The 22,324-nt window shown below is 52.0% G+C and overlaps 4 non-coding genes across 4 annotated transcripts; 2 read left to right on the forward strand and 2 right to left on the reverse strand.

Moving 5' to 3' along the window:
* The first annotated feature begins 4,001 nt into the window (after nucleotides 1–4,001).
* Nucleotides 4,002–4,074, forward strand: TRNAV-AAC (transfer RNA valine (anticodon AAC)). Its single transcript has one exon. It is a non-coding gene; the product is annotated as a tRNA-Val (tRNA).
* A 5,088-nt stretch (nucleotides 4,075–9,162) lies between these two features.
* On the reverse strand, nucleotides 9,163–9,235 carry TRNAA-AGC (transfer RNA alanine (anticodon AGC)). The gene has a single exon. It is a non-coding gene; the product is annotated as a tRNA-Ala (tRNA).
* A 1,250-nt stretch (nucleotides 9,236–10,485) lies between these two features.
* On the reverse strand, nucleotides 10,486–10,557 carry TRNAP-UGG (transfer RNA proline (anticodon UGG)). The gene has a single exon. It is a non-coding gene; the product is annotated as a tRNA-Pro (tRNA).
* Nucleotides 10,558–17,475: 6,918 nt separating this feature from the next.
* Nucleotides 17,476–17,548, forward strand: TRNAA-UGC (transfer RNA alanine (anticodon UGC)). The gene has a single exon. It is a non-coding gene; the product is annotated as a tRNA-Ala (tRNA).
* Nucleotides 17,549–22,324: the final 4,776 nt, after the last annotated feature.

Here is a 22,324-nt window from a genome sequence, read left to right on the forward strand (position 1 = left end):
ATGAGGTGCTGCCATGAATATGCAGCTCCCCGTTAGCATAGAGGTGTCCATGAGTGATTCAAAAGTGCCACATTCCAAACGCACCCTGCCCATGTAAACAGGGGCCTTTCTAAAGGACCCCTGGACTTCAAAAGCCCCTTCTTCCCAAACGGCTGGTGCCAAGGCGGGAAGGTCCCGAGAAGTGGAGGCTTCATGTGAGCACTTGGAGCTCTGTAGAAGTGTGGGGGAGGCACTGGTTTGCTCACTGTGCCCATATCCCCTCCAGATGACTTGCTCAGCCTCCTCCCTCTGAGGTCCCGCCTGTGCTCTCCCCTCACTCCCAGCTCACCTCTTCCCATCCCTGCTCTGCCTCTTCCGCTGCAGTCTGCCTCCTGCTCTCACCTCTCCTCCCACCAGCCTGCCGTTCTGCTGTTCTCTCCTGTATTCCCCCCAGGCCTGCCCACCTGCTGCTCATGGCTCTCCACCCCCTACTCCAGTGACTGCCTCTGCCCAGCTAAGCCCCAGACTTACATGGCTTGGAACCACAGTTTAGCATCTCCCTTAGCCTGAGCTGGTGACAATTACACCTCCCTCTGTGGCTTGAGCTGCAAAACATGCCCTGTGAGGGAGCATTTGGGTGGACAGTGCAGGCAGGAAGAATTACAGGCACCAGGTCAACCCTTGGGGGAAAAGGGTCAAACAGAGAACTCTCAGACCCTTCTGCGCCTCACCCGCTGTCCTAGACCTCTGCCGGGTGTTCCCTCATACCCTCTCTATCCCCTTACCTCCACTGCCCTGAGCACGACATTAACACGACCCATGTTCCCTGGAATAGGGGGAACACAATCACCACCTGCTGCAATATGCTTTTGATGGAGAGACCCCAGCCTGCTGCGTGCTCCTGAGCTCATCTGCTCCCAACACACATAGCCTTGGACCAGCAGCTGCCGTTTCTGCTCTCCTACCCACAGACACAGACCCCACAGGAACAGACCCCTCTGCTGTCACCCCAACTCCAGAACCTTGTGCCTGTGCAGTGCTAAACCTGCCCAGGAAGGCTTCGTGCTCAGGAGGAAGATGAGAATCTTGGTACGAAACAGGGAATGAATTTCTTCTTCCTCTCGCCTCATTTTTTTGCAAGGGACGGTTTACACCTGGGTTAATAGGCTTGGACTCCTCACTGTGCTGTGCCAGAATACCTGTCACTACATCCAGCATCAATGGAAGCAGACATGAGCTGGAGAATCAGCACTTCAATCACTAATACTGTCATTCCATGAGTTGTGATTCGGTTTCCAAGTCAACACCTCATTGAGATGAATGAGCAGGTTCACCCCTCTCTGAAAACTCAGACTCTGCTGCATTGTTTATACTAGTTTCATATTCTGGAGGTTATTTTAGATGCAATAAGGATTAGAGGCCTTTCGAAAAAAAAATGAAAACTGAGATAGAGCAACAGAATTTCTCTACCACTGAAATGACCCACCTGCAACTGACTCCTACCTGCTCCAGGGCTGTCTGCCTATTCGGTACATAGCTCACATGGGCATCACCACTTTCTCTCAGCTAAGGCAGTACCTAGGCCTGACTTCCTCTTTCAAATGCAGCCCCCTAGGCACAGCTGTTCCCTTGCCCACCAGGTGGCAGAGGAAATAGTCAATGGGCATCCTCAGAGCAACCCTTTACCAGCCTGGCAGCCCTATTTACCCTCATTCATGTTAGATAGTCACAGGGTCAAGTTACCACCTGTAGCTCTTTCTGAGCCCCTTGAGGCTCTTGCCACTCCCACCACAGTTCCCATCCCCTGTGTGAGCGGTGTGGGGCAGGACTGAGCATCTTTCCCTTTCTCCCACTCGGGTACCACAAGCACCACACACAGGTGTGGGGCTCCCTCCCCCTTGCATAGAATTGTTCTGGCCACAGGCCGAGACCAAACAGCTATCCCAGGACACAACCGTAAGGTGGGGAAGTGACCCACTGGGGCAAAATCTCCTTTGGTGTACTACAAACCTGGCATTAGTGTAGTTCTCAGAGCAGAAAATAGGTGCCCGGTACAGGTGCTGGCTACATGACTGGGTGCTGCAGTGCAGAAATGAGAGGATCCCCATCACTTTTCGATGAAGTTCGTGTCTGAATTGTGCCTCAGTCGTGACACTCATTAACAGAAACCCATAGCAAGGGCTGGTGAAATGTTAGCAGAGACATTGAAATGAGACCAGCAGAGTGTGCAGAGAATAGAATTGATGCTAAGAGTGGGATTTCAACCCAATTTCAACTCCCTTTCAATCCACACCTCCTATATCGGAATCAACAACTCTGTAATACCTCTTCTGGAACCGCGTATTCAGGAACAACACTGCTGTGCAAACACAGCCTTTGCGACCCTTTGCCGTAGCCATGGGCGGCCACAGGGATGTTTTGGCCTCTGGAATAAGATGGGTGAGTCAGAAATTATGCTCAGACACAGGGGAATTTGCTGAATTGGTAGAGCGCTCACTAAGCATGCGAGAGGCTTTGGGATAAATGCCCACATTCTCCAACAGAAGTGGTGGTTTTTTCCGTTCTTTTCCAAGGCAGTGTCAAGCCAGGAGCGAAGCTTCTCCAGTGCCCCCTTCCATTTCCTACATTTTGCCCCCTGCAAAGAAACAGCCCATTTGGGTTCGAAAGCTGCTGGACCCCGGCCTCCTTGCCCTTAAACATTTCCGTTTAAAACAAAGGTTAACCTGGGTCATGGGCTATGATTACCTAATCTTTCAAATGTCGCCAGTTCCCCATTTCTAGGGAGCTTCCAGCACTGACCACAGTCTCCCCAGTACAGCAGTCACAGGACACCTGTCCTCTGGGTCTTCACTGGCCAAGGCCCTTCCCCAACCAATGTGGACCATGAAGGCCCTGTGTTTGCCATGGCAGTCTGAGCACTGGAGTAGGTCTGTATTCTTCCGGAGGTGGGGGACAGTTTCTTACACCCCTGAGTGACACCACCTAATTCTTGAGCACAGACCTGTGCCAAGAGTCACCCCCCTTGGGAGTTAAACCTCCCCAGCTCCTCTGTCTGACAGGATCGAAACTCCAGCAGAGCGAAGCAGGCCCAGGTGGGGCTGGTGGGAGTCAGGTGTGGGCAGACAGGAGAGCTTGGCTAGATGCAGGCACCATGGCTTAGCTGGTTAAAACACCTGCCTTGTAAACAAGGGATCCTGGGTTCGACTCCCAGTGGTGCCTTCATGGGGTCCCCTGTTTGTGGACAGGATGTGGCCTTGTGCATGTTAGCTATGATCCTCCAAAAGACATACTGATGATTTCCTTTATGTGGGGAGGGCTGCTAAAAGCTCAGTGCTCCTGGCTCCTCTGTGTGGAATGGCAGAGCCTCATCAGCATTTCCCTTTCAAAAGTGAAGCCATGGCCCAAGTAAATAGCTCTTATGGGAACCTTTTGAGAGACATTTCAGTGTGCTGAGAATTACTTTTTTTGAAGCAAGTGTGAAGAGAGAGAAGAAAACTGGAGTTTAAACATTTGTATGTTCTGGAGTTGTTAAAAGAATTCTAGTGTTCTGTTACGCACACACACATTTCTTTGTTATCAGCTGTTGCAAATGTTTCAGCTGCAGCCTGGCTCTGCTTTTCTACTTTTTCCCCACAGCTATGTCTGCACTGGAGAGCTCTTTTTTCAAAAAAGCCGCAGCTCTTTCAAAAAGTCCTGTGGAGCATCTACACAGGAAGGCTGTGGCTCCACTGCCCAGCCCTTTTGGAAGTGGCAAGGAAATGTGGCCAACAGGAAATGCAAATGAGGTGCAGACTTAAATATTGCATGTCTCATTTGCATAACCACTTGGGACCTCAATTCTGGAAGAGCTGATATTGAAAGTCCCAGTTGTGAGTGCAGCTGCTTCCCTCTCCTCCAGCAGTTGAGCTGGTAAAGGACTCCCCTCAATTTCTATTAGGTCCCCCATCCACATGTGGCAGGGCAAGCAGTGGCTTGAGGATGCAATTTAGTGGAGGGCAAGCTACCACATGGGCACAAGGTCAGCTTCTGTAGTGTAGTGGTTATCACATTTGCCTAACACGCAAAAGGTCCCTGGTTCAAAACCAGGCAGAAGCACAAGCCTCTGTGTTTGTCTCACTTTCTCTTATGCCCCTGAGGGCTCATCTCTTTCTGCTGCAGCCTCTCTCTCTGACAAGCCCAACACCCATGTGACAGAAGAAGTTGAACCAGACCCTGTTGTCCAGGAGGGGAGCCCAGCAGATGCATTGCTGCTGTTGCACAGAAGCTCTCTCCTGGCACGTACTTGAAGGGTTTTCCCTCACTGATGTCACTGGCTGGGAACCACAGAACTATATTTGCCCCTCCTCCAACCGAAGCTGTGCCAGGCAAGTGCCCCTGCCCTATCCCACGTGTTCCCTCCCAGCCACAGCCTGCTCCTGAACCTGCCTCCCATCAGCTCCCTACCTCACAGACAGGCCTGGCACAGAAGGGGCCAATCCAGCCGGAGCTGTTGTGCTAACAGAGCAGCTGGAAAGGAGCAGAGCATGTCAGGAGGAGACACAAAGGCTGCAGACCCTGCCCATGGCCCTGGTCTGTACCCACCCAGCAGGGACACATGCACAGAGCTGGGGCAGGGCCCAGCCCCAGAGTAGAGAATGGTCATGGCCGGGCTGTGCTGCTCCCAGGCCAGGGCACGACAGGGCCCTGCTCGCCCCAGGAAGCAGCACTGCAGGGGACAGGAGTGAGCGTAGCCCTGTTGGGCCAAACCTGCCCATCCTGTGTCCCCGGCCAGACTTCCTGGCAGGGCTGAAGTTGGGACATATGAAAAAGGTCCAGGCGTGTTGGGTGAGGCGGCCGAGTGGTGAAGGGGATGGACGGATAATCCATTGTGCTCCGCAGGGTTTGAATCCCATCCTCACTGAGCCTTTATAGGCACCATCCTGCTGAGCTTTGTTGAGTTCCAGCCTGTTGGGAAGGGGCTTTGCCCATCTCCATCCCTCCTCTCTCTCTTGGCTACTTACTTCACCTGACTGAGAAGGACTTGGGCCCTGGACACAGCCTGGCCAGCCTTTCCCCATCCCAGGAGATGTTGTTCATCACAGGGGTCTTGTCCTGTCCCCACTCTGTTGACCTGACCACCAAAATTCTTGCTGTCCAAGAACACCCAACCAGAGCCCAGGTCTCCAGTCCCTGTGGCAGAGGAAGGCTTAATGGTCACTACCTCTACATAAGGGACAGGCTTCCTAGTGGGTCTGGACCAGGTGAGGCTGGGGCTTGCCCAGACTCCCAAAGCACAAAGCCAGCCCCCCAGAAGCTCGCACTGCACCACACACCTCCCACAGTGAGGTGCAGCAGGATCACCCTGCCAGTGGCACCTGCCCTCCACAGCAGTTCCAGTGGTTTTCTTTAATCTCCGTTTCCTCCCCAGTTCTGCTGGCCTCAACACTCCAGGAATCAGGGAACTGATAAACACAGGAGACCACTGCCCCAGCCAGCCATGGTCCCCAGCACTTCTGCAGAGGTTGTTGTGGAACTCTGGAAATCCTCTTCAGTGACATTCAAGTGTCTCAGTGTCTGGCTGAATCACTGCCCAGGCTGCACCTGCAGGAAGAGGCTGGCAGCAGAGATTGTCAGCAGGAGCAGATGGGGCTAGAAATCAGGGATGGAAGCTGGTAAGACAGAGGCTTCAGGTAAAGGACAGCCCCTTGTAGGGCTGAGGGTTCATAGCCAGCACAGCCAAATGAAGGGGAGTTGCAGGAAACAGTCCAGGGAAGGAGAAGTGGAAGCTGAGAAGGGAAAGCCCAGAAGTGCCGGATATGGAGTCCATGCTGAGCTGCAACCAGAAGGAGGGATTCCTCCAACAGCCACTGAGGGTGTGGCATAGATGTGGCTTGTGGCAGGGAACAAGAGGACTGCCTGGTTCACTGTGGGAGTGACAATGAATTAAAGGACTGTAGCCTAGAAAGGGGAAATGCCAATTTATCCAGGAAAAAGGCAAAGCCGGAAGCTGGACATATGTGGCTTCCGCCAGCAAGTGGTGCTGCCCTAGTGACAAGGAGGGACATAAACGCTGGGAGGACAACATCTTAGCAGAGCTAATGCCTGAGCTGAGCCATCCAGTAGCAAAAGGCTGCTTCATCATACTGAGCAAATGAACAGAGGGAAAACATGCAAAGAGACATCAGTCCCCCCAAATGTCTGGGTAAGATATCAGAGAAAGGCAGAAGAAGGGCTAGTCTGGGACTTGAGCCCCGGAGCTCTCCCACCCCTTGAGCAACATGCCACCATCAGAATGGAGGCACTGGGCATACTCCAGAACCAGCCTGGAACACACAGCCAGTGCTCTGAGAAGTACTGCACCTAACTTCACCTTTCCAAGGTCATTTCCAAGCTCTCTTCACAGTCCTGAAGGAAGAAACCAACTTCCCACTTGGAAGAGGTCACAAACCACTCTGTCAAAACAAAAATCAGTCAAGTAGCGCTTTAAGGACAAGGAAAACAATTTAGGAGGCAAACTTTGATGGGACAGACCCACTTCTGCAGACCATAGCCATACCAGAACAGACTCGATATTAAAGGCACAGAGAACCTAAAACAGTAATCAAGGAGGACAATTCAGAAAAAAATGATCAAGGTGAGCAAAGCACAGAGCAGAGGGGTGGAAGCCTGGGGTGGTGGGAGGTCAAGAATTAGATTAAGACAAGTATGCAAATAAGCCCCTTTAGTGAATCAGAAAATTCCCATCCCAGTTCAAACAATGGGTCAATGTGCCGAATTTGAGTAGAAATGACAGCTCAGCTATTTCCCTTTGAATAGTGGTGGGAAATTTGTTTTTTCAGTAACATGCATACTCTTAAGTCATTAATAGAATGGTCAGTCCATTAAAATGTTGACAAACTGGTTTGTGGATCTGGAGTGTTTTGATGCCTCTTTTGTGCCCATTAACCCTTTGTTGAAGGGAATTAGAAGTCTGTCCAATACACAAAGCATCTGGGCATTGTTGGCATATGATGGTAAGAGAAACGTAGGGAACACAAAGTCAGGGAGAGCAGCAAACACACTCTGTGGCGGGAGCATCAGGGAGTTCAACTCAAGCCTTCTTGCTCCCTGAGCAACACTCGGCCTTGCAAAACTCATCTTTGGAGGCAAGGCAAACATCACATATCAGAGTTTTAGACAAAAACAAAACCAACCAACCCCCGCCACACAATCCCCAGCTGCACTTGACTTCTCCTTGCCAAAGCCTTCCTCACACTTCCTCCTGCCTGGAGGGAGATTCAGCTGGTGCTGCTGGGCTCAGTCATTCACAGCTCTGCCTGGTGAGTGTGACTCCACCCAGCACAAGTTGAGCTTCCTCCGGTGCCTTATAAGATCCAAGCACCATCAAAGCTGGGCAGCCCCAAGTGTTGGGGCTGGCAGGGAGTCAGGTGTGGGCCCATAGCAGAGCTTTATCTGATATTTCAAGGAAAGAATTTGAAAGAGTAGTGGTACGACTATAGAAAAACAAATGCTCGAGAAATAAGATCATGCGAGAGATGATCAAATACAGCAGAGAAAGTACGTGTCAGGAAATACACCGACTATATAAGATTGCAGGGAAGGAAGGAAAGTCCACTGAGGAATGGACAACAACAGTGCTAGTGACAATACACAAGAAAGGCAGTGCACAGAAGGTTTGACCTAACAAGTCATCTCGGCAAGCTACTGCTGATGATACTGATAGAGAGATTGAGATAAAAAAATAAAAGAACATCTAACAGGCGAGCAGGTGGGATTTGGGAAAGATAAAAGGACCATACAGCAAATATAGACGCTAAGATTAATAATAGAGAAAGCTCGCTGAAAGAACATCTGCAACTGCTTCATTGATTGGGAAGGAGGCTCTTGAAGAATTCCACCAGAATTTCAATTTTCTACCCCACCATCAACCTTAGTCTGGACCAGTCCACAAAAGTGATCCACTTCCTGCACACTACTGCAACTGTGCAGATAAGCGATGGTCACTTAAATATCACCCTATACGGAAAACCCAGAGACCTCTTTGCTTATCTATACGCCTCCAGATTCCATCCAGAGGAGACTACATGATCCATTGTATACAGCAAGGCACTAAGGAACAACCATATTTGCTCTGCTCCATCAGAGACAAACATCTACAAGACCTTTACCAAGCTTTCCTCAAACTAAAATATCCACTGAAGGAAGTGAGGAAACAGATTGACAGAGCCAGACGGGTACCCAGAAGCCACCTGCTGCAAGTGGTCTCACAAGGAAAACAAGAGAACACCACTGGCCATCTCACTAACAGCCACTACTTTAGACCTCTCCAACGCATCATCCATGATCTGCAAACCATCCTGGACAATGACTCTTCACTCTCACCGCCCTTGAGAGGCAGGCCTGTCCTCGCCAACAGACAGACTGCCAACCTAAAACAACTCCTCACCACCAACTAAAGATCACAACATAGTTACACTAAATAGGGAACCAAGCCCTGCAACAAACCTTGCTGCCAGTTCTTCTCGCATATCTACACCACGAATATCCTCACAGGACCTAACAGCAACCATACCATCAGGGGCTCCTTTACCTGCACATCTCCTAATATAATACATGCCATCAAATCGAGAGAGAAATCTCTGAGCTGCAATTTATTTGCAAATTTAACTCCATCAACCAAGGATTAAACAGAGACTGGGAGTAGCTGGCTCCTTCCAAAAGCAGCTTCTCTGCCCTGGGTGTTAACAGCTCCACATTAGACTCTGACAATGGGCCACATCCCCCTGTGTGATCTGACTTACTTTTTCCTCTTTTGATCCAAACTACTGATCATGGGCCATTTCCACCCAGACAGAATAGACCTTGTCAGCTCTGGCCCTCCCTCTTACTGGGACACCACTCTTAGTGTTAGGAGAATCATACTCACACCAACTGAGCTAGCCAGCCTGCACAGTGACAGCTCACAAGGGCCCTTTCAGAAAGGAGCAAGAAGCAGCTGCAGGGTCCCTGGGGCCTCTGGAACTAGCTTGCTACCCCTCCCCAGAATCTCAGAATCCCCAAAGCAGGGGGGAGAGAAGATGTTCCAAGTGCTCTTTTGTGCCCTTGCACACAGCTGAGCACAGACACCTCCAAATGGAGAGCTTCCTGGGGAGCAGCCAAGAAGAAGGAAGTGGTTTCCTGTTGCCTTGGGGGAAAGGCCTGCACTGGAGAATGTGGGTATCAATCCCACTACCTCTTGCATGCTAAGCAAGCGCTCTACCATTTGAGCTAATTCCCCTCTTGGCAAGGTAATGTTCTGCCCCAGCCACCTCATTGTTGAGTCCATATGTCCCTGCGGCTCCCCTGACTCCTTTCCTAAGATGACACTTGTAAAACCAGTTCCAACCAGCTGGCTGAGCGGTTTCAACATTGGTGATAATAACGTCATCGTGACGGTTTCAAGCTCCAGGTGAGCCTTTGGGGCATCTTGACTAAGTGGCCTGGCTGCTCTGGATGGGGAGGTTCCATCATGCACAGGGAGTTGTGCATGTCCAGCCTTGTGGGAGGGCTCTATGGGAATCCCTGCCTGCATCACAATGCCACTGCCTGGGGGTGCTGGTGGTGCTTTCTAACAGCTCTGGCTAGTAAACACACCCAGATCGGGCACTCCAAAAACAGCTCTAGAAATAAATCACTCACATGGCCAGTAATGAAAAGCATAAAAATATGCCCCAGAGCCCCAATGTGAACCCCTCCTCCAACAGACACTGACTGTCCATGATCTCCTCTGCAGCTGCTCTCAGAAATGAAGCATCTGCCAAAGCACCACATGTTACAGACCTCTGCAGCTCACAGAGCCACCCATGTTGCATGTATATCACCTGCCCATGTAGATCAGTGAAACTCTGAGCCCAGGGAGGTGACACAGCCAGTGGAACCTGTTCAGAGGACACTAGGCACTGCAAAGCCAGGCTGCCAGGCACCAGCAGCCCCAGGCAGTGGCATTGTGATGCAGGCAGGGATCCCCACACAGCCCTCCCACAAGGCTGGCACTGCACAGCTCCCTGTGCGTGATGGAACCTCCCTGTCCACAGTAGCCAGGCCACTTCGTCAAGATGGCCCAAGGTGCCACATAGAGCTTGAAACCATCTCCTTGGCATTATTAGCAGCACTGTCTGAACAGCTCAGCCAGCCAGCTGGTAGGAACTGGGCTAACAAGGATCATCTTAGGAAAGGAGCCAGGGGAGTGAGAGGGACATAAGGAGTCAGCAATGAGGTGGCTGGGGCAGAACACTTTTTTTTCCAGAGGGGAATTCCCTCAAATGGTAAAGCACTTCCTTCGCATATAAAGGGTTGTGGGATCGATACCCACATTTTCCAATGAAACTGATGTTGTTGTAACTTCCTGCCCAAGGTGAGCTGCAAAAAAAAGCAAACATGATTCTGGGATGCATTAGCAGGTGTGTTGTGAACAAGGCATGAGAAATCATGAAAGAGGACATGAGCCCCAAAACCATCTGGATCAGCTATTAGACAATGGTAGAAAAAGGGCTTGTCTGGGATTTGAACCCAGGACCTCTCCCACCCAAAGGGAGAATCATACCCCTAGACCAACAAGCCCTTCTAGAAAAGGGAGCACTAGGCTTTCCACAGAATCAAGTTTCAATAAACCTCCAGTGCTCTGGTAAATCCTACACTTAACTTTACCTTTCCAAGGTCATTCTACCGCTCTACTCTGTGCTGGTTAGACCTCAGCTGGAATATTGTGTCCAGTTCTGGGCACCCCAATTCAAGAAAGATGTGGAGCAATTAGAGAAGGTCCAGAGAAGAGCAACTAGAATGATGAAAGGTCTGGAGAACATGACTTTTGAAGAAAGGCTGAAAGAATTGGGCTTGTTTAGCTTGGAAAAAAGAAGATTGAGGGGGGACATGATAGCGGTTTTCAGATATCTTAGAGGATGTCATAAGGAGGAGGGAGAAAACTTGTTCTTCTTGGCCTCTGAGGAGAGAACAAGAGGCAATGGACTTAAGCTGCAGCAAGGGAAGTTTAGGTTGGACATTAGGAAAAAGTTCCTAACTGTCAGGGTGGTCAAGTACTGGAATAAGTTGCCAAGGGAGGTTGTGGAATCTCCCTCGCTGGAGATATTTAAGAACAGATTATATAGATGTCTATCAGGGATGGTGTAGATAGTGGTCGGTCCTGCCGTCGGGGCAGGGAACTGGACTCGATGGCCTCTCGAGGCCCCTTCCGGTCCTAGTGTTCTATGTTTCTATGATTCTATGAAAAGCTCTGCAAAGACATAGGCCAAGTCATCCCTCCAACCCACCCCATATGCTGTGGCCTGAAGCAGCTCCCGTCATTTCCTCCCACACAAATTACAAAAATTGCTGCTGGGCACATTCTGATGGGAACCCTGACAGAAATCTGGGGCAGGCGTGGGACCCTGCAGCCTGCGGTCTGCTGGATTGCTCGTGAGCTTGCTCAAACCTGAGTAATTTTACCATGTGTCCTGCATGCAGCAAATGGAAATAAGGTCATGCAAGGGAAAGTGCTGCCTTGCATTGTGTAAGAGACCCCTTGTGGAGAACTCGACCTTGCGTCTTCTAACAGTGTAGGAACCTCTCCAGCTGTAGCAGGGCTGGGTACAGGCACCTGACTGATTCTCACTACCTCGACAACCGCACATCTACATCCTTAGCTGTGCAGAGTTTTGCCCTCCGCTTTGGTGCCAAAATTAACAAGCCATAGAATTCTACAGGAAAATCCTGACCTCCAAGCACACGCTCTTCCAGCCTTTCATGCACTTTCTCCATCCTGTACACACAGCACTACTGAGAGCAGTGGAATATGGATCATGATTGCAGTGGCTCCTCCCTCAAGGCACAGTGCCCATATCCTGGCAGAGAACTCCCCATGCAGAGATGGGCCAGGGATGGCTCAGCCCCAGTCTAGCCAGTCTTGGCACAGGGAAGGGCCAGGGCAGAGCTGTTAATTTTACCCCTCCTAGGGTTGGACATACCCCACTTCGAGACCATCCCCAGTTCAAATCAAGGGGGCCTAGTAAAACGGAATCCAAAGGAGAATCAATGTCACATTTCCACTTTCCCCGACCTACCCAGATCCTGCATAACCAAGAATTGCCTCAGCACGGCTCTCAGGTGTGTTCACTTGTCACAGCCCACTGGAAGCCTCTCAGCATCAATGGCTCGTCAAAGTGCAGCTACCTCTGCGGCTTGCTGCCCTTCTTGAGAGATTGCAGCTCACACTATTGTTTTCTTTTAACAAGTGTTTTCTAGAAGCTGAGTGCTTGGGGGGCCATCCAGAAGAAATTCAAATGCAGCCCAGCTGATAAACAGAGCACCCGCAGCTGGCAGGGTGTGTGTTTACTGGTGGTGCCCACACGCACATGCCTTGGTGTACGTTCAATTTATTCTGCACATGGAAAGATGAAATTAAAAGGAACGCTGCTCTCAGACGCTTGTACACCTGTGGGAGGGTGGGTCATTTCGTAGAGGGCTCATTCCCTCCCCCACATTCTGCTGTCTCTGCTCATGGCTTCTCACCCGCAGGCTGCTCTCAACATGCTCACCAAGTGCCAGGCCTTAGTGCATGGTGGAGATGGGATCCTGAGTGTTGCTGTCCATCCTGGCTGGGTGCAGACAGACATGGGGAGTTCCAGCTTCATCCAGGAAGGTGCCTCACTGGGAGAGGCCAGTGGTACGCAAGTGTTAGGAACAGATGTTCATTGTTGGGTGTAATGGCCGTGCTGGAACCCGTCCTACCCTCCACCTCCGCCCTGCACGGAGGGATCGTGTGCCACTCACATGCCCTCAGGGATTCAGTGCTGTGCCCTGGGCTTCCAACCTCCTGCTGCCGCTTGCTTGGTTCCTCAAGCTGCTGGCATCCCAGAGTGAAGGTGAGCAGAGCTGCTGCTGTGAGGAGCTGGAGAGGGGGAGCTGGTCGTCATGCGCACCAGCTCGCAGGTATTTCCATGGGGGTCATATTTGTGATCTCCATCCAGTGTCCTCATGTACCCAAAAACCAAACTCCCAGCCAGGACCCTGGATCCCTTCTACACCCCACTCCCAACCCAAAGCCTAAACCCACTCCAGCACCCCACCTCAGAGCCTGGACCCCCATCCTCACACCCACCCACAGTCCTGAGATCCTTCCACACCCAGAGCTCCCTTCCGGCAGCCCGAATCTCTGATGTCTGGCACCTCCCTAAAGCCCAAACTCCCAGCCAGAGCCCTCACACTTCTGTACCCCAACCCTCTGTCCCAGCCCAGAGCCCATCCCCCACTCAGACCCCTTGGCCGCACTCCCACCACATGAATTGTGTTATGTGCACCAGGGTGAAGGGGAGGAGTCACACGTCAGCTGCGTGTTGCACCCCCTCACCTCGACACACATAAGAAAATTCATGCCACTCAGGTGTGGGACAGTTCAAGGGAATGCCAGCTGGACCCTGCCTGTGGGCCCCTGGTGTCCTGAGTCAGTCCCAGGGCAGGCTCCCCGCTAACTCTGCTTTCCCCCCGCAGGCTCTACTGACGGTGGAGGCGAGTGTCCGAGGGATGCTGCACGTGCTCTCCACGCTCTGCGAGAAGGACAATGGGGCCTTTGGGAACTGGGAAGGGGAAGTTCTTCCCTGGTGAGACGCTCCCAGCCCTGCACCAGGAGCTCTGGGCCAGGCTGTTCCAGTGACCCTGCTGTCAGCTGTGCTTGTGTCCTCAATAAACCCACTGAGCTAACGCAGCAGCACTGCCTGAGCCGGGCCTGCTCTGTCCTGTCCTGGGAGACACTGGCTGCGCCTGGCTGGAGCTGCCATGTGACCATTGGTTCCTCCCCGCACAGCCAAAGCCCAGAGCTGGCCTGTGAAGGAGGAGCTTTGGGTGGGTGGCTGTCTGGGAGGGGGTGGCTGAGGGTGGCAGCCGGGGTGAGGAGGACACCCAGGACCTCACTGTTGCAGAGAAGAGGGCCCAGGGAGAGCCCACGTGCAATGGTACCACCTTTCCTGGACTCACGCAGTGTGTTGAATTCGCTGTGCCGAGACATCCCAGCCGACACTCCCTAACCTGGGCCGAGAAGCCCCTGTCCCCAAGGCAGGCAGGGGTCACTGGGATAGGGTGGCCAGGAACCTCTCCATACACTGGATCTCTCTCTCTCTTCATGTGTCTGGAAGACAGGAGGATACTCTGGGCACAGCTGAGAGAGCCAAACCAGGGCAAATTGCTTCAAACTGGGTGTAGAGGTTGGGTCAGGCATGTGCACCCCCTCTGGGGTGGAGCAAGCCACAAGACCTCTCCAAACCAAGGCACTGCCTGGTTCTGGGCAGACAGCAGTCTCCATGGGACCCAGTCCCATTTAACAGGGCTGCAGGTGGGCAGTCAAGATAGAAGCCCCAGCCCTAGGGCAGTCCCTTAGTCAGACTCAGCCTCTGCACACCCAGTGTGTGGAGAAGCCCTGGGCCTGGGGCAGGGCTGGGCGGCATTTAATCAGCCTCAGCAGCTTGTTCAGAGGACGGGGAAGTCCAAACAATATAAGAGCCCTGGGCCAGGGGCAGGGCGGAGCGGTTCAAACAGTATACCAGTGGGTTTTCCCTGAAGCAGGGTCCAGCACCAAGCACACCACCAAGGCACTCTGGGTTGGGAGAGGCAAAGGAGATGGGGAGGGGGCACAGGCACGCCAGCTCTGGTCAGCGGGGATCCCCCAAAACACATCGACATGGGCTCTGATGGGGCGTTCCCCCGGCTACTTCCGACCTCCAACTCCCTTGTCTCAAGGTCCCACGCCGTGTTATCTGGGAGGTTGGGCAGTTCTTTGTCATCTGGGTAAGTCGCCGCCATCAGGTCTGGAAAGTCGGGCATGCCTACGTCATTGGGCTAGTGCAGTGACAGCAGAGCTGTAGGCTCAGGCCGGTCCTGGACCCCTGGGTCGGTCTGGGATGCACAGGTAGCTGGCAGCCAGCAGATCAGGACCTTCCCTGGAGTCACTTCATAGAGGGGCAGAGAGCTCAGGTCAGTCCAGGACCTCTGAGTAGCAGGTAAGCAGGAGGGTCATCTCCACCTCTGGGGTCATGTCAAAGCAGCAGGTGGGCCCTTCTGGCCAATCAGCCACCTGGGTGTATGGTCTTTGTGTCCTGATTCCAGGACCTCAGCCAGGCTCCTCTGCTTGGCGTAGAGGCCACCCTTTTAGTGAGCCCTGGGTCCTGCCATGAGCATGTCCTGTCTCCTGTGTCAGTCTCTGTGGGGCTGGGCACAGGTGTTCTGGGCTCACCCACTGAGGCCTCCAGCAGGCGTCCCCTTCTTCTGGGGATGGGGGTGCAACACCCCTTTGCTACACAGGGCTACTTCCATCCCAGGACTGGGTGTTCTCCCCACATGGCACCAAATCAGTCACAAAGAGCACATCTGTTGCCAGCCTGGCCAGCAAGAAGTGACCCAAGCAGTTTTCTTGCACACCCAGCTTCCCTTGTGCCACAGCCCATATCCTCCTTACACAGATGTAAACCAATCTCACCAAATCCACCCAGGTTCTTCCAGTTCCAAAGGACCTGCCACAGCCCCAGGTCAAGGTACCCAGAAGATCTTTCCGAAAAGAGCCCACTGGGCCAATCCTTTTGCCTTTATTAATAAGAAGAAAGACGAGGTGGAGGGTAAAATTGCCAAAACAATCAAATTGCAGACCCCAGTCACAAAGTTTTTGACGCAGACTTGCAGCAGAAGTGGGGCAGGCTGGTATCTTCGAAGTCTCTACAGCTCGCAGAGAACCATTTTCATCCCTTGAGCACTGGGTTCTGGGCACAGCACACTTCTGCTACACCACACCACTCAGCTGTGAAGGCTTTACCCAGCATGCAGTCTAGTGAGTATCCTGCACTGATGCTGGCAGAGGGCAAGTATTCTGCTGGTGAGTGGCTTTGCAGCCATGTGGTGGTCCTGTGGCTGTTAACTGGAAAGATGGTGATTCAAGCGCACCCAAGAATGGTGCTGTTAAGAGTCTGCTACTGACTACCTTTGTGTGAGTTTCTTTATTACTGGAAGCAGCCTTCCCTCTCAGCTTCTTACCCAAAAGGGCAGACTGTGCCAATACCGCACAATCTAAATTCGAAAGCTTTCTTCAGAAATAAGAAAGGGAGAAAATGTTGACAGTCAAATGGTGAGAGCCATCAAATTACTGACCCCAATTGCAAAAATTTGTTGCAGGCTTGTAGAGCAGCAGAGTAAACTGCCAGCTGGCTGAAACAAGACTCTTACCGCCACCTCCTCCTCTCTGAGCGTGGCTCAGAAGGCCTTTTGGACTCACTTCTTAGCAGATAGGTTCCACAAGAGAGGAGTTGGAATGAAGACCAAAGTGGAGGAGCCCACCTGCACTCTGGGGGCTCTTGGTCCCACAGGGGAGTGCACTAGGCTGAATAAATAAGTTTCCCAACCTTGGCCAGAAAAATCACATGAATATCTGAGAGGTGTCAGGCAAAAGGAGTAGCATTGTCCCCTCAGTGGTGTAACATGGAAGATTCCTCACCTTCCTCCCCCCATTCACTTCCAGGGCACGGAGAAAAGGTTTCTGCAGAACTATCTAGAATAACAGCTTCTGTACTGCTTCCATCCAGTGGTCTGGCCATTGTGGGAGGGCAGCAGCCAATGAGGCTCAACCTCTGCAGCCCTCATCCCTTCCTTTGTCAGCCACCAGAGAACCAAGGCCACATCCGTGTTCCCTCACACATTGCCCATCCTCGGGCTGGTGGAATTTCCTTTGGGGCGGAATGAATTTTTCATGGGTGACACCAATGCTGGTGTCGTGTAGATTTGCCTCATGGGTACAAATAAAAATCTTTGTTGTAAATACATATTTGGAACAGCTTATAGGTAGAGAAGACAATCAGATTTAAGCAGCTGATAACTGACAGGGAGCAATGAGTCTGATGATTATTTCATATGATGTCATTCTAAAAAGAATATTAACGCCCCATTTCAGAACCTCTGTTTAATCACCCATTCTAACAGCTCCAGCTGTTAAACACACCCAGATGGGACACTCTGAAAATGGCTTGGGAAATAAATCACAGACTTGGCTATTCAGTAAAAGGTTAAAAATATGCCCCAGTGGAAACCCCTCCTCCCACAGACCACTAACTCTCCACTGCAGCTGCTCTCAGAAATGAAGCATCTGCCAAAGCACCGCACGCTACAGAGTCACCCGTTATATGTATCTCACCTGTCCATGGATCTGAATGAAGCTGAGTCCAGGGAGTTGACACAGCCAGTAGAACCTGTGCAGAGGACACCAGGCACTGCAAAGCCACAGGAACCTCCCTGTCTAGAGCAGCCAGGCCACTTAGTCAAGATGCCCCAAGGGCTCACCTAGAGCTGGAAACTGTCATTTTGGCATTATTAGCAGCACTGTCTGAACAGCTCAGGAAGCCAGCTGGTAGGAACGTGTCTTACAAGTGTCGTCTTAGGAAAGGAGCTGGGGAGCTGCAGGGACATACGGACTCAACAGTGAGGGGGCTGCGGCATAAGCCTTGCCTACAGCCAGGGGAATTAGCTCAAATGGTAGAGCGCTTGCTTTGCATGCAAGAAGTAGTGGGATCGATACCCACATTCTCCAAGGACAACTTTATTCTCCACACTTTTCTTCCAAGGTAATGTGAGAGCAGTGCCTCCTTCACAGGTACCCCCCAGAAAGCTCTCAATGGACAGGGGGGGATCTATAGGTCCCTGTGCTGAGCTGTGTGCAAGGGCTCATGAGAGCCCTTTGAATTTCTCCTCTCCCACCTGGTGGGAACAGACACACGTTTGATGTGGAGGCTGGATTTGAAAGAGGAGGCCGTGGCCATGGACTGCCTCGGCTGAGAGAAAGTGGTGATGCACAAGTGAGCCATTTACCTCATGCGGAGATACCCTGGGAGCAGGTAGGAACGAGTTGCAGGTGAATCATTTTGGTGGGCAGGCTGAGTGCTGCATACGCAGAGGTTCTGGGGTTGGGGTGACAGCTGTGGGGTCTGCTCCTGTGGGCTCTGTGTCTGTGGGTAGGAGAGCAGACAGGGCAGCTGCTGGTCTAAGGCCCTGTGCTGTGGGTGAGCTGGGAGCAGCTGAGCTCAGGAGCAGGCAGCAGACTGGGGTGCCTCCGTTGGAAGCACGTTGCAGCAGGTGGTGATGGTGTTACCCCTCTGCCAGGGAACATGGGCCTTGTTATTGTCGTTCTAAGGGCAGTGGGAGTAGGGGATAGGCAGGGTCTGAGGCAACACCCGGCAGGGGCCTAGGACAGCGGGTGAAGGGCAGCAGGGTCTGAGGGAATTCCTAGCCAGGGCTCAGGGCAGTGGGGAATGGGAGACACAGTGTGGGGCGGGGGGTGGGGGGTGGAGCCAGGTTGGGGCTCAGGATGGTGGGGGGAGGGGGTTTGGGAATGCGCAGGTGGGATGCTGAGCTGTGGGGGAGGGACAGCGATCTCACTGCAGGGGTAATACTGTCCTTGCAACTGCCAGTTGCTCCTTTCTGAAAGCACCTCGGAGAATCCTGGTCCTCTGTGGGTTGGCTGGCTTGTTTGGTTAACACTGAGCCCTTTGCTACCTCGGAGACAGCTTCAGGGTGCTGGTCTGTTCCCCTTTGCTTGACTGCTCGAGACAGCAAGGGCCAAAGATCAAGGAAAGGCGTTGAGTGGCTTGTAGGGAGCAGGCCAGAGTCCTGCTGAGAGGAGGTGGCAGGATGCAGATGCTTTGCTGGGTGGGGGGAGGCTCTGCCCTGTATTCCCCTCACTCAGTTACCATTCCAGATCCCCTGTCCCTGGGGTGCTGGTGAGTGACAACCTGACTTGCAGTGCTGGGTGTCTTCTGAGCAGCTCCTGCTCTGCCTGTCACAGCCGTGGGTTCATAAGGGGGTTCTGCACAGCAAAGCTATTTCAAAATAACTATCCCAGCATCTGCACAAGGCAACCGCTGCTTTGAAATAATTCAGAAATAAATCGGGGTTGGCTTATTTTGAAAGGCGTAAACCTCCTTGTACGAGTAAGAGCAGCTCTTGGGAACAGGGGCTGCTAAGACAGGGACTGGAGCCTATTTTGAAATCAACCATAGCGTGTCCAATGGCTGCATCTGAAATAGGCTTCCTGTGTGTAGACGCGGTATTTGGAAATCTTGATCTTGCCACTCACTGGTGCTGCAGCTCTCCCCAACACTTCCTACACCTCCCACAATATCGACACAACAAATTAAGGCTGACAAAATTGACCTCAGCGCTGAGCCAGTGCAGTCGGTAGAACAGGTCTCTTTTTCATCTACAGCTGCACTGCACATTGCAAGAGACTTTTCTGTGGCAGATGGCCTGGTAGCCCTGCGCCAGAGAAAAAGGCATTAGTGGCTCACAGACTGTTGCGCTTTCCAGCTCTGGGCCAAGGGAGCTGGAAGGAGAATCCTGATTCATTTACTGTGCGGTTCCATTGGGGATTGCAGAACCTTAAGCTGTTGTTTTCCTGCCTTCAATATGCCCAGTACCAGCTGGATCAGACTCGACCTTCCCCACAGGGACGTCTGCCATCCAGCGCAGTTAGTGGTGGGGAAGGAGAACACGTCAAAGAGGCTTCTCCTCACGCTCATCTTCCTCACCCTGAATTCTCTCCCCAGCCTCCAGGGCAGAGCTCTCAAGAAAAAGACTCCCTGCAGCAAAGCCCTGGGGGGGACTCTGAGAAGGCCCCTGTCCTGCAGCCTGTCCCACCTGGCCATTGTTCTGCACTGTCTGTGAGGTCACCACTTCCCCACCTCCTTTAACCGATCAGCGACTGCTCTGCAAAAGGCCCATGTGATGTCACTGCCACACCCACCCCTGCTCTGCAGGGCTCATGTCCTGCCCCCGGCAGCCCCTTGGGTGAACACACCCGAAGGCTCTGGAACAAAAGAGGTACATAAAAAAGAACCCAATTAATCTGTCTGTCTCTCTGTCTGTCTGACTGTCCGTCTGTGTCTCTCTTCAAAATGTTCTGCCCTGCAGGGATCTTTCTCATAGTTCTGGAATTGTTTCCTTGAATTCTGGGGCCCAGAGGTGTGTCACTGTGGAGTGAAGGGCACAACTCTGTCCCAGTACATAAAGGGAGAGGGACATGGATGGTTCTGAGCCAGGAGAGTGAGAGAGGGGAGCTCATATGTTGGGTGTCCCTAGCCTCTGTGTGCCAGAGATGTGTGGTGCAATGGAAAGCGGTCTGGCCTTCTAAACTATGTCGAGAGGTTGGTGTCTGGTGTTTGCCACAAAGCAGAGTGGTTACCCTCGACTTCCTTTTCTGCAATGTCCCAGTTTCCCTGTGCTACATCTCTGGGGACTCCATACTGCCCACCATTAGATGCAACGCACTTCTGCTTAACACCAACTTCCACATCCTGAGATCTTTAATCTCTCTCAAGGTCACATCCCTTAGTGCCAGGTCGCAACCCTCACACACCAGGGTGGAAGCACCTGCTCCTGATGGGAGGCTCCATGTCACAGCACTACTGCTTTGGGATTTCCCAGACACTTCTTCCACCCAGCTCCCAAAGATCTCAGTTCAGCTCCGGTCGTGTCATTGACATGTCTTTTTTTGCCAACGTTCACACAGGCCCGTGTTTCCCAGCTGGTGTTCCGCAAAGTGACTGCCCTTCCCCAGGAGCCTCTGTGTTACCAGCTTCCATCTCTGACTTATAGCTCTATATGCTCCTGCTAGCAATGAATCTCTCCTCCCTGCCTTTTCCTGCAGGTACAGCCAGAGCAATGGTGGGCGGATACCCTGGCACAGTTACCTTTTGGTTTCATTCATTCCGAGGATTGGAATTTGTTCCGGTCTCTGAATGTGTTTTGTGGCTCTGAGTGTTCAGTTCTTGATCTTCGATCTTTTTCATGGCCAATCTGAGCAGCAGGAAACATGTCAGGCTGCTGTTCCAGGTAAGAAACCCCTCATCCTCCAGACTCTGGCCTCTCTGGGAGTCCCAGGGTTAACTCATAAATGAGCCTTTTGGGGCAGAAGTCACTCCAGGGACCTCTCATCCTTTCATTCTCAAGGCAAGTTGTCACGATCATGAGGGTTAGCCAGCAGCCTGGGAGTAAAAGGATTAACCTCCTGAGCCAGGTTGGGTTGGCCTATAGGAATGGAGGTAAGAATTGAATTTTGGCTCCTCCCTCTTCTCTTCTCTGTCTTTTTCCTTCTTCTTTCCAGCCATGAGGGAGAGAGACACAGAATATCTCCCTCCAAGAACAGACCCTCCAATCTTCTGTGAGTCGGGTAAAGTTTAGATAGATCCGTTCGGCTTCATTGCTCTATGGTTTGGGAAGTGGGGTCTGATGTCTGTGCACTTTTTAGAAAGGTTCTTTTACTCTCCTTGTAACTAAGTTCTAGGCCCATGGTGGAGACTCCCCATGTGTTTTACTTTGTGACTCTTCCATCTCGTCATGAGGCTTGCAACACAAATATTGTTGTAATAATGAAAGTTCTTCCTTTTTCTTTTTATTAACCTGGTATTGGTTAATGTTTGTGTCCTGGTTCTTACTTTTGGGGCTGAGATTTCCCACGTCGTCTCTGCCCGGTTTCCTTATTATTACTTGGCTGGTGGCAGCGAATTTTATCCCCAAAGTCTAAGGTTTTTAGAATTTTTGGAGGGAAGTTTATACCAAAACCTGGTAGATAAGGTCTTGGAGGTACTTTTGCTGGGCCCCACTTCTGCATTTCTCTTCCTAGAGTGGGGAAGGAGCCATGAAACAAGTTTCTAACCCCTGGCTGTGGGGTTGGTGTTCGCGTGGCTCACTCATGTCTTTCTTTGGGGGCTTTGGGCCAATGCATGGGGCTCTGCAGCTGGGAACTGTCAGTGACTTTTCTGAGATGTGTTGGCCCTTTCTGCAGCCCCCACTGTGGGAGGGCTTTGCCTGGTCCTGGGCTGGGTTCTTTTCTGGGGCTTCCAGCAGCTCTGCCCCTGCCAGTTGAATGTTTCTTGGTCAGAGACACAGGCTTCTTCCTGTGCCTGCGGTGGGCCCTGATGCTGCTGGACGAGCGTGATGAAGCCAAAGTGCTGTGAGCTCAGTCTGAACCAAGTGGCCTTTGTGTGTTAGATTCCTGAGCCCCCCGGCTTTGGGCCTGGTTCTCCTGCCCAGTACAGGCCACTGTGAGCAGAGCCCTGCATATCTGTGATGTACAGTACCCTTGTGTGTTCAATGGGAACAGAACCCTGAGCTTTGCAGGCTGGGAACTGATCTCAGCTGGAGGATAGGTTTGCTTAGTGCTGGTACATTTGCAAAGGAAGATGGCAAGTGTTTAAATGTATTTCAAACATCCAGGGAAAACCCCAAATGGACTGGAGATGAAGATCTATTTCCCTTAAGACAACCATCTGTGAAGGAGCACCTGGGACTTTTTCAGCTGCAGTCAAATGCT

This window comes from Carettochelys insculpta, chromosome 33 (genome assembly GCF_033958435.1).
Source record: "Carettochelys insculpta isolate YL-2023 chromosome 33, ASM3395843v1, whole genome shotgun sequence".
Taxonomy (NCBI): Eukaryota; Metazoa; Chordata; order Testudines; family Carettochelyidae; genus Carettochelys; species Carettochelys insculpta.